Raw genomic sequence first — 17,434 nt, forward strand, 5'->3', positions numbered from 1 at the left:
TGGAAGCCCCGTCTTAATAAATTGTCTCATACGGTGTAAAATGAGGCTACTTTACAGTATATAAATAATGTGGCTATTCAGTGCATAAAATTGGCAAGGTCTGCAAACAGTTACAGTATTATGATAAAAAAAATTATTTTAAGCAGACTTCTTCAAACTAGCTTGTTTGCGTGCACTTTTAAAAAATTAAAATCACAACAAAAATGGACAGTGACTTCTTCCTTATTGTAAAACATAAACATAATCAATATTGTGAAGAAACATGTGATACAAAACCACCAACAAGTCTAAAGTCACTATTTCCTTTCAAACATATTGTTGTGAGGACATTTAGTCCATACAGAATGCTTAATTGTATTAAGAGCCATACAGATATGTTCTGATCATTGGAGCTCTGTCGCCAGTCTGTGATTTGTGCCAAAATATTTGAAAAAATGGCTAATAAAATATATTGCATACTGAAATATTTACAAAATGTGTCTCTTTATTATATGGCTAGTATATACTTGATTTTTTAATCCTACTAAGTATAATCATAATAAAATGTACTTGTAAAGGATCTGCCAGGCACAGCTTCGGGGTTAACTCCCTTAATTAATCAGTCAGCACCTGAATCTACATCCCTGAGACTGACTCCAGCTTCCACCACTCAGGCTGGCATGCTTAGGAGTGGGAGAGCCTATCGCAACCTGGCCAGACTCAGCTAGCTCCCGCCCTCGGTCTATTTAAGCCTGCCTTTCCTGTTCCTCCAGTGCTTGTGATTATTTTTCGTGTGGTTTCCTGGCCCGGCTACAGCTCCTTCTATTTTGTTCCTGCTCCATACAGATCCTGGCTTACTGACTACTCTTCTGCTCTTCGTTTGGTACCTCGCACACTCCTGGCTTGACTCGGCTCGTTGACCACTCTGGTTGCTCACGGTGTTGCCGTGGGCAACTGCCCTTTCCCTTGCTTGTATTCCCTTGTATGTTTGTCGTGTTTGTCATGCACTTACTGAGTGCAGGGACTGCCGCCCAGTTGTACCCCGTCGCCTAGGGCGGGTCGTTGCAAGTAGGCAGGGACAGAGTGGCGGGTAAATTAGGGCTCACTTGTTTGTTTCCCTACCCCCCGGTCATTACAGTACTAAAGCAGGACAAACATGATTTCTTGCATTCTTGAGAAATATATTGTGCTATGTGCGTCATTTCAAAACATATGACGCAATATGCATCATTTTTGTCAACTTTAACGCACCATACAACACTATTGAAACAAAATTCTCCAATATGTATATAGTAGAAGAGTATTAAAAGTAAAAAATCAGTAAATAATGAAAAACCTAACCCTGGAAATGGCAGTGTGGTCCATTATGTTCGATAATACCGAAAATCCCAAAAGGGATAGAAAAGAAGTAGCCTGCAATGTAAAGTATGACATTATAAATAATGTAGACAGCTGACTTCATATCGATGTGAAACATGTACTCGCAGAAGCAGACACAATAAAGTCACTTATGGAATTCAAGCACATGGGACTGTTTTGTTAAACTCCTCTGGCAAATTACCATTAGAACTGAACGAACAGACAGCCACAAGATGACTCAAGCTACATTCCAACCACTGTAGACAAACACCTTTGTGAATCGGATGCATGTCTGTGAGGTGAGTAATGCAGGTATAAATACATTTTCTACAGCTAAGCGTACTCATTCCTTTCTACATGTGAAGAACAGCAGGAAACATTTAGGAAGCTGATTCTATTGTGGATTTCAGCTAGATACAAAAAGTGACAGAGATCTGGCTGCCACCAAAATTGTCATCTTCCTATTCCTCCATGCTGATTGTCATTGCACCACACACCATCCAGTGTAATGCCACCTAAGTAATATATTTATCCATTTTTTCTGTAATGTCTCGCAACACAATAGCATTTCCAGTAATCCTGGAGTCCTGCTAGGAACAAGTGAAACCTAAACATTAGAGGAATTTTAACGCACTGTAAACAGTTTTTAGAGACATAGCCAAATACTGTATGATGACAAATTTTACATATGAAAACCTTTACTCGTAATGATCTCAAGCAGATTCTATTACTTGGGCCAAAATAATTAAGGGTTAACCAGGGGCATAGCTAGGGGGGGCAGGCGGGGCACGTGCCCCGTGCGCAACTTAGAAGGGGGTGCCAGTGCTGCACTGTCCATAATGCCACCCCCTCCTGCACTATAATTGTACCTGCGTCTATAGGACACAGGTATAATTAGAAGCAATGAATGGCCGGGTATGTTCCGTGCCTGGCTATTCAGCGCCTTCCCACAAGTGAAGCGGCGCGATACTTTGCGCTGCTTGCGTCATTGAAAAGTGCTGATTGACAGGGAAAATCAATCTGCTCTGCCAATCAGCGCCTTTCATAGACGCAAGCGGCGCGATCACGTCATTGTGCTGCTTGCGTCATTCGACCCCAGGAGACCAGCGCAGAAGAGAGCAGGTCTCCATTGCCGCCGGATGGCGTGGGACTGGGATTAAGGTGAGTTTGTATAGTTTGTTTTTTTATCCTAATAAAAAAGTGTGTGGCATTATATAAGGGGGGTGGCTTTATCTACGGGAGGGGGCTTTATCTATGGGGGGCTCTATCTGCAGGGGGCTATATACAGGGGTGGGCTATATGTGGAGCACTATATACAGGGGTGGGCTATATCTACAGGGGGGCTATGTATAGGGGTAGGCTATCTGTGGAGCACTATATACAGGGGTAAGCTATATCTACAGGGGGGCTATATACAGGGGTGGGCTATCTGTGGAGCATTATAGGGGGAGCTATATGTGGGACATTATATACAGGGGTGGGCGCTATTATATTTAGGGGTGTGGTATGTGGTATAATGAGAACTTTATCTTTGTTTATAGGTGTAGAAATGTTTGAAAAGTGAGAAACTGAAGACATCTGAGCGTCAAACTGCAGAAATGGGCTATGACCGAGAGAAGTCATCATAGAGGTCTTGACCGGATAGAGAAAAATAACTATAATCTGAGACGTCACTTAATGTAAAAGTTTATTGTGCCTCTAATCAGAACTGTAGTCACTGTATGATCTGCAGCGAGATTTTTTGTGAAACAGCAACTCCCATCATATCCTTACCATTGTTCGGGCCATGCTGGGAGCTGGAAACAATTTAGTGCAAACCTATATGGCAGGGGTTGCACTAAATTGAGCTGTATTTGTGCTGGTGTTGTATATATGTACTGAGCTTGGTTCTGGTACTATATATATGTACTGAGCTTTGTTCTGGCGCTGTATTTATGTACTGAGCTTGGTTCTGGGGCTGTATTTATGTACTGAGCTTGGTTCTGTTAAGGTATATACAGTGAAGGAAATAAGTATTTGATCCCTTGCTGATTTTGTAAGTTTGCCCACTGTCAAAGACATGAACAGTCTAGAATTTTTAGGCTAGGTTAATTTTACCAGTGAGAGACAGATTATATAAAAAAAAAACAAAAAAAAAACACATTGTCAAAATTATATATATTTATTTGCATTGTGCACAGAGAAATAAGTATTTGATCCCTTTGGCAAACAAGACTTAATACTTGGTGGCAAAACCCTTGTTGGCAAGCACAGCGGTCAGACGTTTTTTGTAGTTGATGATGAGGTTTGCACACATGTTAGATGGAATTTTGGCCCACTCCTCTTTGCAGATCATCTGTAAATCATTAAGATTTCGAGGCTGTCGCTTGGCAACTCGGATCTTCAGCTCCCTCCATAAGTTTTCTATGGGACTAAGGTCTGGAGACTGACTTGGCCACTCCATGACCTTAATGTGCTTCTTTTTGAGCCACTCCTTTGTTGCCTTGGCTGTATGTTTCGGGTAATTGTCATGCTGGAAGACCCAGCCACGAGCCATTTTTAATGTCCTGGTGGAGGGAAGGAGGTTGTCACTCAGGATTTGACGGTACATGGCTCCATCCATTCTCCCATTGATGCGGTGAAGTAGTCCTGTGCCCTTAGCAGAGAAACACCCCCAAAACATAATGTTTCCACCTCCATGCTTGACAGTGGGGACGGTGTTCTTTGGGTCATATGCAGCATTTCTCTTCCTCCAAAAACGGCGAGTTGAGTTAATGCCAAAGAGCTCAATTTTTGTCTCATCTGACCACAGCACCTTCTCCCAATCACTCTCAGAATCATCCAGATGTTCATTTGAAAACTTCAGACGGGCCTGTACATGTGCCTTCTTGAGCAAGGGGGCCTTGCGGGCACTGCAGGATTTTGATCCATTACGGCGTAATGTGTTACCAATGGTTTTCTTGGTGACTGTGGTCCCAGCTGCCTTGAGATCATTAACAAGTTCCCCCGTGTAGTTTTCGGCTGAGCTCTCACCTTCCTCAGGATCAAGGATACCCCACGAGGTGATATTTTGCATGGAGCCCCAGATCGATGTCGATTGACAGTCATGTTGTATGTCTTCCATTTTCTTACTATTGCACCAACAGTTGTCTCCTTCTCACCCAGCGTCTTACTTATGGTTTTGTAGCCCATTCCAGCCTTGTGCAGGTCTATGATCTTGTCCCTGACATCCTTAGAAAGCTCTTTGGTCTTGCCCATGTTGTAGAGGTTAGAGTCAGACTGATTAATTGAGTCTGTGGACAGGAGTCTTTTATACAGGTGACCATGTAAGAGCTGTCTTTAATGCAGGCACCAAGTTGATTTGGAGCGTGTAACTGGTCTGGAGGAGGCTGAACTCTTAATGGTTGGTAGGGGATCAAATACTTATTTCTCTGTGCACAATGCAAATAAATATATATAATTTTGACAATGTGATTTTCTTTTTTTTTTTTTATATAATCTATCTCTCACTGGTAAAATTAACCTAGCCTAAAAATTCTAGACTGTTCATGACTTTGACAGTGGGCAAACTTACAAAATCAGCAAGGGATCAAATACTTATTTCCTCCACTGTATGTAATGAGCTGGGTTCTGGTACTATATATATGTAATGAGCTTTGTTCTGGTGCTGTATATATGTACAGAGATTGGTACTGGAGCTGTATATATGTAATGAGATTGGTTCTGGTGTTGTTTATAGAACTGTATTGCTTGTAAAATGTACAAATGTTTTTATGCTCGAGTTACATAAAAAAAAATGTGGAAAATAAATGACACGTCATTGATTGGTAGAGAAAACAAACGAGGCGAGGGGGAAGGAGATTTTGGGAAAGAGGTTTGGGGGGGCATCAAACTAAATCTTTGCCCCGGGTGCTGGAGAACCTAGCTACGCCTCTGGGTTAACTAACAGCAAATTAGATTCAACAACTACAGGACACTTGAATTAGAATTTTAAGATAGTTGTGTCTTTTGTTTTACCATTAAAAAAAATGTTTAAATACTAAAAACAACTATTAAAAGGCATAAAACTAGTCTTCAAATTTGAGAAAATTACATTACTAATTCAATTTTAGAAACTACAGATACATTTTTATGTACAGTAATTGTCCATGGTAGTTCACTAGCTCACTGACTCTGACCCATTGAGACCTAAGAATATAAAAAGAAAATATATTTAAAATACATTTTTAAAAATTCTGTTTATGTAATTAGCTGTTATTGCCTCAAAAAAACGTAAAAAAAATAAATAAATAGAAAATAGTAGCACCATAGTATTCAAGCAGTCATGATGCTTTTAATTATATTTTCAAGTAGCTGTTTGGAGTTGTAGAGTTTTCGGGCACCATTTTGGTTGACATGTAAGTTGTTATTTAATTAATGTTAGTTTTTATTATGAGGGAAATGCATGAAAAACTTTAATTATGGAATACTTTGTTATATTAGTTGTATGGGTTGTAGCAAAAAAAAATCTGTTTTTATGAAAAGTTAATATGCTTTACTTTGTATTTCTCTTTTTTTTTTTTATTGCATTTTGATAAGATTGTCTTTTAAAGGGGTTTTCCCATAATCATTATCACCTATCCACAGGATAGGTGATAAATATCTGATCGGTGTGGGTCAGACTGGTGGGACATCCACCGATCACAAGAATGGGCTTATATTTCCATTCCTGGGAGCCCCAAAGGAATGTAGCAGTAATGTGCATGCTCGGCCATCGCTCCATTTATTTATATGGGGCTGCCGAAGACAGCGAAGCAGCAGCCGCATATAAATTATTGGAACAATGGTCAAGCATGTGCGCACTACCTCTCCATTCCTATGGGGCTCAAAGGAACGACAAGCTGATTTCTAAAACTATAGAGAGGCCAATCGACTTTGGTCATTCAACATCCTAAACAAAGGGCCTTATATATCAATGACACTCGACTTAGAAATTTTCCAATAATGGAAATCTAAGTGTTTCTGTAGAGATCTGCACCACCTTTGTTCTGGAAATTGAAGGTTGTCTGAGCTTGCATATTCCCCTGATGTTGTCTTCTGACTTTTAGCTTTAGTGTTTTAAGAGATTGCCCAGTTTTTGCCTAAATTTCCTCTTTAAATCCTTCCTTCATTTTTTTCAGACAACTATCATCTTGAAATTTATGATCATGTCTATGCAATGTATTTTACATGAATATAATGGAAGCTGCTCCCCGCCACCGCCGTGTACTTATCTCTTCATGGTGTCCTGTGGGTCCTGGTGGGCGCCAAGTTCCTCCTTCACTCGTGTCTGCTAGGGGGTTTTCAATGCCGTCGCTCTCTTCCTGCAGCTTGGGCACCTCCTACTGCACACGCGCTGACTCATCTTCCCTTCAAGAGCCAGAGCACACTAAATTATCTATCCAGCTTTCCAAGGTATAAAGGAGCCTCCCTTCTTAAGTGAACTGAATCAAAATACTCTAAATATCTCACTAACATGTACCCATAGTGAGGTATCTATACATTTTCTGGATATAAACATATACAAAGAGAACAATGGACTGATGACATCCACCTATCGTAAGCCCACTGCAGGTAACACCTTATTTTCAGCAACCAGTCACCATCCCCCCCCCCCACAGATCAGGGGAATCCCGATGGATGAATTTATTAGGATTAGAAGAAACTGCTCAAAGTTTTAAAAATTCAAGTCCGAAGACATGGAGCTATCTGAGAGATTTCAATCTAGAGGTTATTCACGAAAGATAATAAAACGAGGATACAATCGATCCTTGAGAATGGATAGAAGTGAAATCCTTGAAAAGAAAAAAAGAGTACCAAAAGATAACAGGGTGCGTTTTATATTCAGTTATGGCTCCCACTGGGAGATCTTACGAAACCTTATGCTTAAAAATTGGTCACATTAGACATTGAACCCTAAAATTGATACCTTGGTAGGTTCATCACCGAGTATGGTCTCAAGAAGAGCTCAGACCCTTAAAGATATTCTGGTTGGCTCTGAATTTAAGAGAAAAACAAGGGATAATCATGCCTGGCTTAAAAATAGACCGAAAGGCATGTTTAGGTGTGGAACCTGCTCTTACTGCAAATATGTGCTTAAAACAAACAAATTCAGTGATGCTAAAGGGGAGAAGGAGTTTCAAGTACAACATTTTATTAATTGTCACTCTTGTATGGTGGTATATTGTGTCATCTGCCCCTGTAACAGAATGTACATAGGGAAAACCATACGTGAACTCCAGTTACGTATTAGTGAACATATATCGGATAAAAAAAAGGTGACATGAAGAACCCACTGGCAGACCACTTTAAAACTTACCATCGCCAATCCCCTTGTGGTTTAAAATATATGGGTATTTACTCGCTATCCGACGTAGGAGAGGAGGAGATAGAAACAAGGTACTTTTGAAAAAGGAGACTATGTGGATATACTGGGCACACTAGCAACAGGTGGTCTGAATAATGAAATTAAATGTAATCTGTTTCTTTGACATTATTATTTAATCTTTGATCTGCAGGGTTTTTAAGGTTTGATGACTGTGTTCCGGTGTCAAAACCTTCCATGTTCCTCTTTTTGTTGTGCCTTGTTCGCTGCCTCCTCCCTAAATACCAAATTTTGATTTAATCGTTCTCTTATCTGGTCCTGGATCTAACTTTACTTGGAACACCAATATCAGCATTGGAAACTATTTGTAGATTAAAAGTTCTGATAAAAATCTTTTTAGTGTATACCATATAGTCTCTTTGAGTCCTTGACTATTTTGCTTGAGAAATATTGCATCCGCATGTCCCCCTGGCGGCATTATCTTTATTTCTATCTGGGGACTTATTTTTTAGTCTGCTCCCCCCAGGTTTTGATCCTGTATTTGGCTGTTTTAGGTATGCGGCTGGTCTGCCCTTTGGCTTGGCTGTGGGCTTGTTTGCATCCTCTCGCCCCCTGGGTTGATGGGGACCCGGTATGGGAATGCAATTTTCGCTTGTCCTTTACTGACTCCCTGTCACCTCGGGGGGTTTGTGGTTGCTCACTGCCCCCTTCCATCCCATCTGTGTTGGCCCGGCATTGCCTAACATTGACCTGATTGATGGACCCTCTATTTTGGGGTATTGAAATAAGTTACATATAAACTACATCAATCAACTACGTGTTATCTTCTTTTCTTCCCTCTATTTTTATTTTATTTTCCCTTCCTTTTTTTTCTCCCTTCTTTTTTTATTAATTATTTTATTATTTATCTATATTTTTTAACTTTATATTATTTATTATATATTATTTAATTTGCTACTCTTTATTTCATTTTTAAACTTTATTATTTTTTATTTTTACTTAATTTAATTTTGGAGCACCTACCCACAAACAATAATAGAGCCTCCACCAGATCTGTAATAAATCTGTATTACACCTATTTAGTGAATGGATGACTCTATAATGCAATGCCTTCAAGTATCAATAAGTCGTTAATAATCTAGAATACGACTATACTTTTGATCTTTGAAATGATCTTTAACTGTTTAGGCGTACTTTTGTTATTGAATTTTGTTACTAACATAACTACAATATTTAAAATAAATACAAATATCTATTTCATTTTCCCGATCCGCAAGTATTAACTTATTTTGATTCTGTGGGACAAAGATTGGTATATATTGTTGCATGTATCGACATGATAGATTAGTTTAAAACAATGCTGCTTTGTAAATCTCGTCTCTTCCGGTTTTGATTTACATATGGAGTAGTATTACCTACCCTAATTGGACACTATATAAGTTGTACATACCTGGAACGTGATGACGGCTCTGATGAAGTCCAGGTGGGGATGAAAGACGTTAGTCAATGGAATTTCTCTAATTGACACGTGCATGCCTGACGTCACATGCTCTGGAGCAGACTTCATGCTGGGATATGCCAAACCCAGCCTTTTACCCCTGAAGCTGTGATGTGGCTAAGCCACTAGGTCTTTATGCCGGATCGGGCTGTTGGGTGAGGAGTGTCAGTAACCTATCTCCTCTAATGTTGACCCCGTCTTGAAGGACGTAATTTTGACTTATACGACATCCCGAACCTGGAGATATGGGTGAATGGATACCTGACCACGTGCCTTGAATTGGATCATGCTGGTCCTGTTTGGCTAGTTAAAGTACATTCCTCTTTAACAAACAATTTCAAAGCCTTACGTGAGCGGCTCCTTAAGGGATAATATTGCCTTTCTACCATATACCAACTTGTTTCCCTTACCATTACCGATGGACGACAATTTCGGCTGACCTTCAAATCTTCTCACTATTTCTATCAATGGGGCGCCTTGATTATGCTTGGAAATAGATAAGTACATTAAGATCTATCCATATATACTATTGTTTGGTTGTACTTGAACTTTGATTATATCATTAGCAGTCAGCATCATTATTGTGATACATTAATATCCTCACTTTGATATCTTGTGTGTTTTTTAACCAAATTTTGGTATGTTACGGATCTTTATATATTGGACCTTGCTTGTCTAACTTATAAAATATGGAATCTAACATAATTTTAATGAATTAATAAATTTTGTATTCACTTTTCAAATGTGTTCTGCCTAGAGTGTGCTGGTTTGTCCAATGACCTTTTTTGTTTTGTTTTTTGATACTATCTTACCATTGGCGGCACCGTGCATATTTGGTTTGCATTTTTTCTTGGTAATTTAATTGGATAATTGTTCAATTTTCTTATCTTCTTGTAGTCCCTGTCTGAGCAATTAGGTTTCTCCTAGCCTTCTTGTGATACTCCATGTTATAGTTTGTTTGGATTTCCAGTGATTGACCTTTGCTTGTACTTTGACCATCCCTGCCTGCCGTCTGCCCTGACCTCTTGCTTGTTACCCATGATGACCATCTGCCGCCTGTCCTGATCTTTGGCTCCGTTAACCATGAGTACTCATCTGTTGCCTGCCCATACCTACGCTACACCTGACCCTGCATATTGTCTGTTGTTTTTACTCCACGCTTGTTCACGTTGGCCATTGCCATAGGATGCTACTCTGGGAATAGCGACCCATGGATTCTCAGCAGTGTAGTTCAGAACCCAATACAGGGGTAAAGGGTGAATACCTGGGAATCCCTTAGACTCCCAGGATTAGTTCCAAATCAAACCCCTTGGTGACACAATGGTTCCACACCATCTTTTCCAGGCCCCGTGATGGTCTCACTATCCAAGGGCCCCATGACAAAGAAATATATTTTCATTTTCATCTCAAACAAACTATCAAGCATGGGAATGCTCAAAGTTAAAGGAACAGTGTCACGAAATTTTTTTTTTTTACATCAGTTTGATTTTAGTGTTTTATTAAAAACTTTTATATTTATTTGTGTGTTTGTGTTTTACTTTTTTTTATTTTTGAACTTTTTCTTCCCTAAGGGGGCTGCCATTTTTTTTTCCATTTCTGTATGTGTCGATTAACGACACATACAGACATGGAATACGGCACATACAGTCCCATAGTGAATGCAAATGGGGCCCGTTCCATCCACTATGCTGTACGCCGTCTATGTGGAAACGGCGCATGCGCCGCTCCCACACAGTCCAAGTTGAACTGTGCGACGTCCGGCGCCATTTTCCTGTGGACCGGAAGTCGCGGCCGGACAGTAAGATTACTACTTCCGGTCGTGGCTTTCGGACGTGTGCACTTGGGGAGGTAGCAGACGGAGCGGACGGACAGGAGGGAGCGGCGGCGGCAGGAGCAGGTAAGTTATTTCTGTGTATGTAAGTGTTTTACTGTGTGTTTACTAGTGTATGTAAACCTACTACACTGTGTGTTAGCTCAAAAAATGGCGACACACAGTTTAGGAGGTTTGCACTAGCCAGGATAAAGGTGGGGGGGATTCTGAGAGCTCACTAGAGCGAGTGAGTTTTCTCAAATTTTGCAGCATAAAGCAATGTGGTTGCTTTACCACATGCAATGCAGCAATTTTGGGAATTGCTCCATCTAGTGACCAGCACTGGGAATTATTATAAATTAGAATCTAATTTATAATATTTCCTGACTCGTGAAAAAAAAAATAAAAAAATTAGAACAATGTTTAATCACCTATACACTAATTATTTAACTAAAAAAAAAATACATTTTTTTCTAGCGTCACATTCCCTTTAATGGATCTAATAATAATTCCTTACAAAAGGCTTGTAGTGTAAGAAGTGTAAAGAAAATGTTTATCATGGATGTAATATTTGGTTTTAATATCCTTGAACACCATAGAGTTATAAGATGATTGTTAGGAAAACACATTTTCCCTTAAGGTTGCTATGACAACATGTCTAGCTTCTGAGAGGTTCTTCTTTTACCTTGAACCCATCTCTCTTCTCTGTCACTTCACCTCCCAAAAAATGGAATAAAAAGAGATCAAAAAGTCGCATTTACCGAAAAATGGTACTGATGGAAACTACAGTTCGTTACGCAAAAAATAAGTCCTCGCACGGCTTTATTGATTGAAAAATAAAAAAGTTCTGCTGCTTAGAATAAGGTAACACAAAAAGTGAACGATTTTTTACAAAACATATTTTATTGTGCAAACGCCATAGGACATAAAAAAACCATAAACATCTGGTATAGCCATAATCGTATCGCCCCGCAGAATAAAGTAAATGTTTCATTTATAGCGCACGGTGAATGCTGTAAAAAAATAGAATAAAAAAACAATAGTAGAATTGCTGTTTTTTAGTCACCACGCCACCTAAAAATAGAATAAAAACTGATCAAAACACCCCAAGAAAACTACAATGGATTCCTCAAGGGGTCTAGTTTCCAAATTGGGGTCACTTTTGGGGGGTTTCCAATGTTTTGGCACCACAAGACCTCTTCAAACCGGACATGGTGCCTAATAAAAAAGAGGCCTCAAAATCCACTAGGTGCGCCTTTGCTTCGGAGGCCGGTGCTTCAGTCCATTACCGCCCGAGGGCCACATGTGGGATATTTCTCTAAACTGCAGAATCTGGGCAATACGTATTAAGTTGCGTTTCTCTGATAAATCCTTTTGTGTTGTAAAAAAAATGGTATAAAGAGGATTTTCTGACAAAAAAAAAAAGTAAACTTCATACTTTGAGGGGTCTAGTTTCTAAAATGGGGTGTTTGATAGGGGTTTCTAATATATGGGCCCCTCAAAGCAACTTCAGAACTGAACTGTAACCTAAAAAAATAAATAAATTAGGCAATACTTCGCTTCTTACATTATACTGATAAGGAGCCGTGCCCACCCCGAGATGACCCCAGTTTTGACCGTTTGTATAAACGGAGACCCCTATTAGACCGTTTCAGTGCCCGGTTCTCCCAAGCATACACCCCCGAGAAGTGTATTTCTATTGATGAGTCCCTGGTACATTTTAAAGGGAGAGTTCAATTACGCGAGTACCTGCCGGGTAAGAGGGCAAGGTATGGCGTGAAGATGTATAAGCTATGTGAGAGTGCATCAGGGTATACCTACAGGTTTAGGATATATGAAGGAAAGGCCACCCCCAAACCAGACTGCATCCTGGACTACAATAGGTACATGGGAGGGGTGGACTTGTCAGATCAAATCCTGAAGCCCTACAGCGCCATGCGGTGTGGTATAAGAAGCTGGCCGGGCACATCATACAGATGGCTTTGTACAATGCGTACGTGCTACGTCAATGTGCAGGCCAGACGGGAACTTTCCTGGAATTTCAAGAGGTGATTATCAAGAACCTAATCTTTAGGGACCGAGAAGGGGGGGCACCCAGTACTTCTGGAAGCGGGGCCACACACATCGTACCAGGGCGGCAACACTTTCCAGGAGAAGTTCCCCAAACTGGCAAGAAGGGAAAAAGTCAAAAGAGGTGCAAAGTCTGCTATAAGGGATGACACAATATATCAATGTGACACGTGTCCCGAATAACCAGAGCTCTGTATGAAAGAGTGTTTTAAAATTTATCATACATCCCTTGGTTTATAATTTACCCCAATTTTACTTACCCTGATGCACTCTGCACAGCTTATTCCCCCTCGTCTTTCCCCTCTGAGCCCTGCTGTGTGCCCAGGCAGCTGATAACAGCCACATGTAGGGTATTGCCATACCCGGGAGAACCCACATTACAGTTTATGGGGTGTAGGTCTCCGGTCAAAATGCTCACTGCACCTCTAGATGAATGCCTTAAGGGTGTAGTTTTTAAAACGGGGTCACTTCTTGCGGGTTTCAACTGTACTGGTACCTCAGGTGCTTCTGCATACATGACTTCGCACTAGAAAATCCCCAGTAGGCCAAATGGTGGTCCTTTCCTTCTGAGCCCTCCCATGGGCCCAATTGGCAGTTTATCACCACAAATTGGGCATTGCCGCACTCAGAACAAATTGCGCAACAGAATGGGGTATTTTGTTTCTTGTGAAAATAAGAAATTTTCAGCCAAAACTGCATATTATTTGAAAAAAATAATTTTGTTTTCATTGCCAGCCCAATTCAAATAAGTTCTGTGAAAAAACTATGGGGTCAAAATGGTCACAACACCCATAAATGAATTCCTTGAGGGGTGTAGTTTCCAAAATGGGGTCATTTGTGGTTGGCTTCTATTGCTTTGATACCTCTGGGGCTCGGCAAATGTGACATGGCACCCGAAAACAAATCCAGCAAAATCTGGACTCCAAAGAACAAATAGCGCTCCTTTGCTTTTGAGCCCTCCCATGGGCCCAAACAGCAGTTTATCACCACAAATGGGGTATTGCCGCACTCAGGACAAATTGGGCAACAAAATTGAGTATTTTATTTCTTGTGAAAATAAGAATTTTTTACCTAAAATTACATATTATTGGAAAAAATATATATTTTTTTCATTCCCAGCACAATTCAAATAAGTTCTGTAAAGAAACTATGGGGTCTAAATGGTCACATTACCTATGAATGAATTCCTTGAGGGGTGTAGTTTCCAAAATGGGGTCACTTCTGGCGGGTTTCCATTGCTTTGATACCTCTGAGGCTCTGCAAATGCGACATGGCACCCGAAAACCAATCCAGCAAAATCAGTTTATCACCACAAATGGGGTACTGCCACACTAAGGACAAATTGGGCAACAAAATGGGGTATTTTGTTCCCTATGAAAATAAGAAATTTTCATCACAAATGACATTTTATTGGAAATCTTTTTCATTTCACAGCCCAATTCAAATACGTGCTGTGAAAAAACTCTGTGGTCAAAATGGTAAAAACAACCATAAATGAATTCCTTGAGGGGTGTAGTTTCCAAAATGGGGTCACTATTGGGGGATTCCTACTGTTTTGGCACCTCAACACCTCTTCAAACCTGGCATGCTGCCTAAAATATATTCTAATAAAAAAAGAGGACTCAAAATGCACTAGGGGCTTCTTTGCTTCTAGGGCTTGTGTTTTATTCCACGAGCGCAGTAGAGCCACATGTGGGACATTTCTAAAAACTGCAGAATCTGTACAATACATATTTAGTAGTGTTTCTCTGGTAAAACCTTCTTTGTTACAGAAAAAAAAAATGAATAAAATTGAAATTCAGCAAGAAAAATGAAATTTGCAAATTTCACCTCCACTTTGCTTTAATTCCTGTGAAATGCCTGAAGGGTTAAAAAACTTTCTAAATGCTGTTTTGAATACTTTGAGGGGTCTAGTTTTTAAAATGGGGTGTTTTATCAGGGTTTCTAATACATAGGCCCCTCAAAGCCACTTCAGAACTCAAGAGGTACCTTAAAAAAAAGGCTTTTGAAATTTTCTTAAAAATATGAGAAATTGCTGTTTATGTTCTAAGCCTTGTAACGTCTAAGAAAAATAAAAGAATGTTCAAAAAACGATGCCAATCCAAAGTAGATATATGGGAAATGTGAACTAGTAACTATTTTGGGTGGTATAACCATCTGTTTTACAAGCAGATGCATTTAAATTCTGAAAAATGCTATTTTTTCAAAATGTTCTCAAAATTTTGCAATTTTTCACCAATAAACACTGAATATATCGACCAAATTTTACCACGAACATGAAGCCCAATGTGTCACGAGAAAACAGTCTCAGAATCGCTTGGGTAGGTTTAAGCATTCCGACGTTATTACCACATAAAGTGAAATATGTCAGATTTGAAAAATGGGCTCTGAGCCTTAAGGCCAAAACTAGGCTGCGTCCTTAAGGGGTTAAGGTATCACTCCACTTGCATTTCCACAACAATGATATTTCCCCAAAAAATCATCAACCAGGTTAATAATAATTATTTTACGTTTTTCAACTAATTTGTATTTTATCTCTTAATGCTCCCCCAACTTAATACAATGCTGCCTCAAGTTATAATATTAATTATTTCTGAGTCGACTTTTGTAACTTAAAAATATCTTAACATGAGGCCATTACTCCATGGAAAACTGGTAATTCGTCCAAAGTTCTAAAAAAAACAGCAACCCAAAATAATACAAAATTAAGATTAAAGTAATATAATAACTAATAAAGATAACTTCCTTACATTATACTGAAAACTGGTAAATCACTTTCTATGAAGTCCTCTGGACAGTAAAAATAAAATGTAGCCACCCTTACCTAGTGTCCAAAGGACTAGCTCCCCGTGGCACATGTAAAGAACAGTACATATATATTAGTGAATGGACATAAGTAATACAGTGCCCACTGATTGGCTTTACATTCTCAAATGTGATGTTTTGATTCACAGGTGTGTGACATATTTAGACATAGAATAAACTTGACCAAGTTAACTGAGTCATTCTGAGGTCTCATTCAAAATTATATCTGAGAACTATTTTCTTTCCATTTTTTATATGTAGGAAGTGATCCCAGCTGATGGACCATTTTATATGGGAATGTTTTTCTATTTTCTGTTTTAGAACCAGGGCTATTTACATGTTTGCTGACAAAAAAAGGAAATGGAGCTCTCTGATATAAAATTAGATTGTATTGGTTCTAAACAGTTTTTATTTAATAAAGCATAACGCTGAATGTATTCATGTTTGATCATTGCACCTCGACAAAGTTTTATTGCACTTTATATTTGTGAGGATTGAGTCAGTGAAGCATTGCCTCAAGCAATACTTTGTATTGTTGTAAAACCACTGACAAGGACACTGTGTAAAATTCCCCAACCTCTATTTTTCTAAAAAAGTTCAGGGACTTTCTGCAATTCTTATGACAATAATCTAATATAATTTCAGAGTTTAAAAAAGGCAGGAATTTACTAGCAGGGGCATATAGTGAGTGGTATGGGCAAAGGTAATGGGGCCCTTACTGTATAGAAAGAGAGGTTGGTTATATTTCCTGGTGATATGGTATAAAGCAGCAGCCACAGTGCCCTGTAACAGTGCCAGTCAAAATCCCTGATCAAAACACACTAAACAACATTTGACCCATAACAGAGTAAGCCACAGTGACCAATAAAATTCTCAGCTGAAATTCTTAATAATACCACTAGCAACAGCATCCCTATACCATAGCAGGCTACAGTGCCCATATAACAGAGCCTACAACAGTGCTCCAAAACACTGCCAGCCAAAGACAATGTCGCCATAACAACGATGGCAATAGTACCCTATAATAGGGACAGCCACAGATCTCACTACAGTGTCAATAGAAATTCTCAGCATAACAGATGTAACCAGTCACAATAAATGAAATAAAGGCCGATAAGATACATTGTCCCCATTACACCCTATTAAAGTGTCTGCCATACAACTCCCTAACAGTATTTGCTACATGCCCCCATACCATCTACACTGAGCAGCCACTTCTTGCCGCACTGCTATGACTGAGGCTCTTGTCACCATTCTCTGGCATGTGAAGTGACTGAGCAGCCAACATATGGAAAAGTCTGTCGTTTTTTTTTATAAAGTGACAGTGGCCTGAAAAGTATTCCGACATTCACACAGACTGACCATATCATGGTCTTGCAGTATTATTTGCATTTTGTGATGATTTGACATGTGTAGGTTCAGTATGCAGTATATGTATATGCAGTATAGTGTGTTTTCTACACTATCTGCAAACAAAGACCAAATGCAATAATAAGCAAACAAAATACTATTTCTAATACAAATATAAGAAATAGCAAATCCCAACCTGTATGTCTGTAGATGAAAAGGCTAGCAATATCATGATATTAAT

Source organism: Rhinoderma darwinii, chromosome 5, assembly GCF_050947455.1.
Source record: "Rhinoderma darwinii isolate aRhiDar2 chromosome 5, aRhiDar2.hap1, whole genome shotgun sequence".
Classification (NCBI taxonomy): Eukaryota; Metazoa; Chordata; class Amphibia; order Anura; family Rhinodermatidae; genus Rhinoderma; species Rhinoderma darwinii.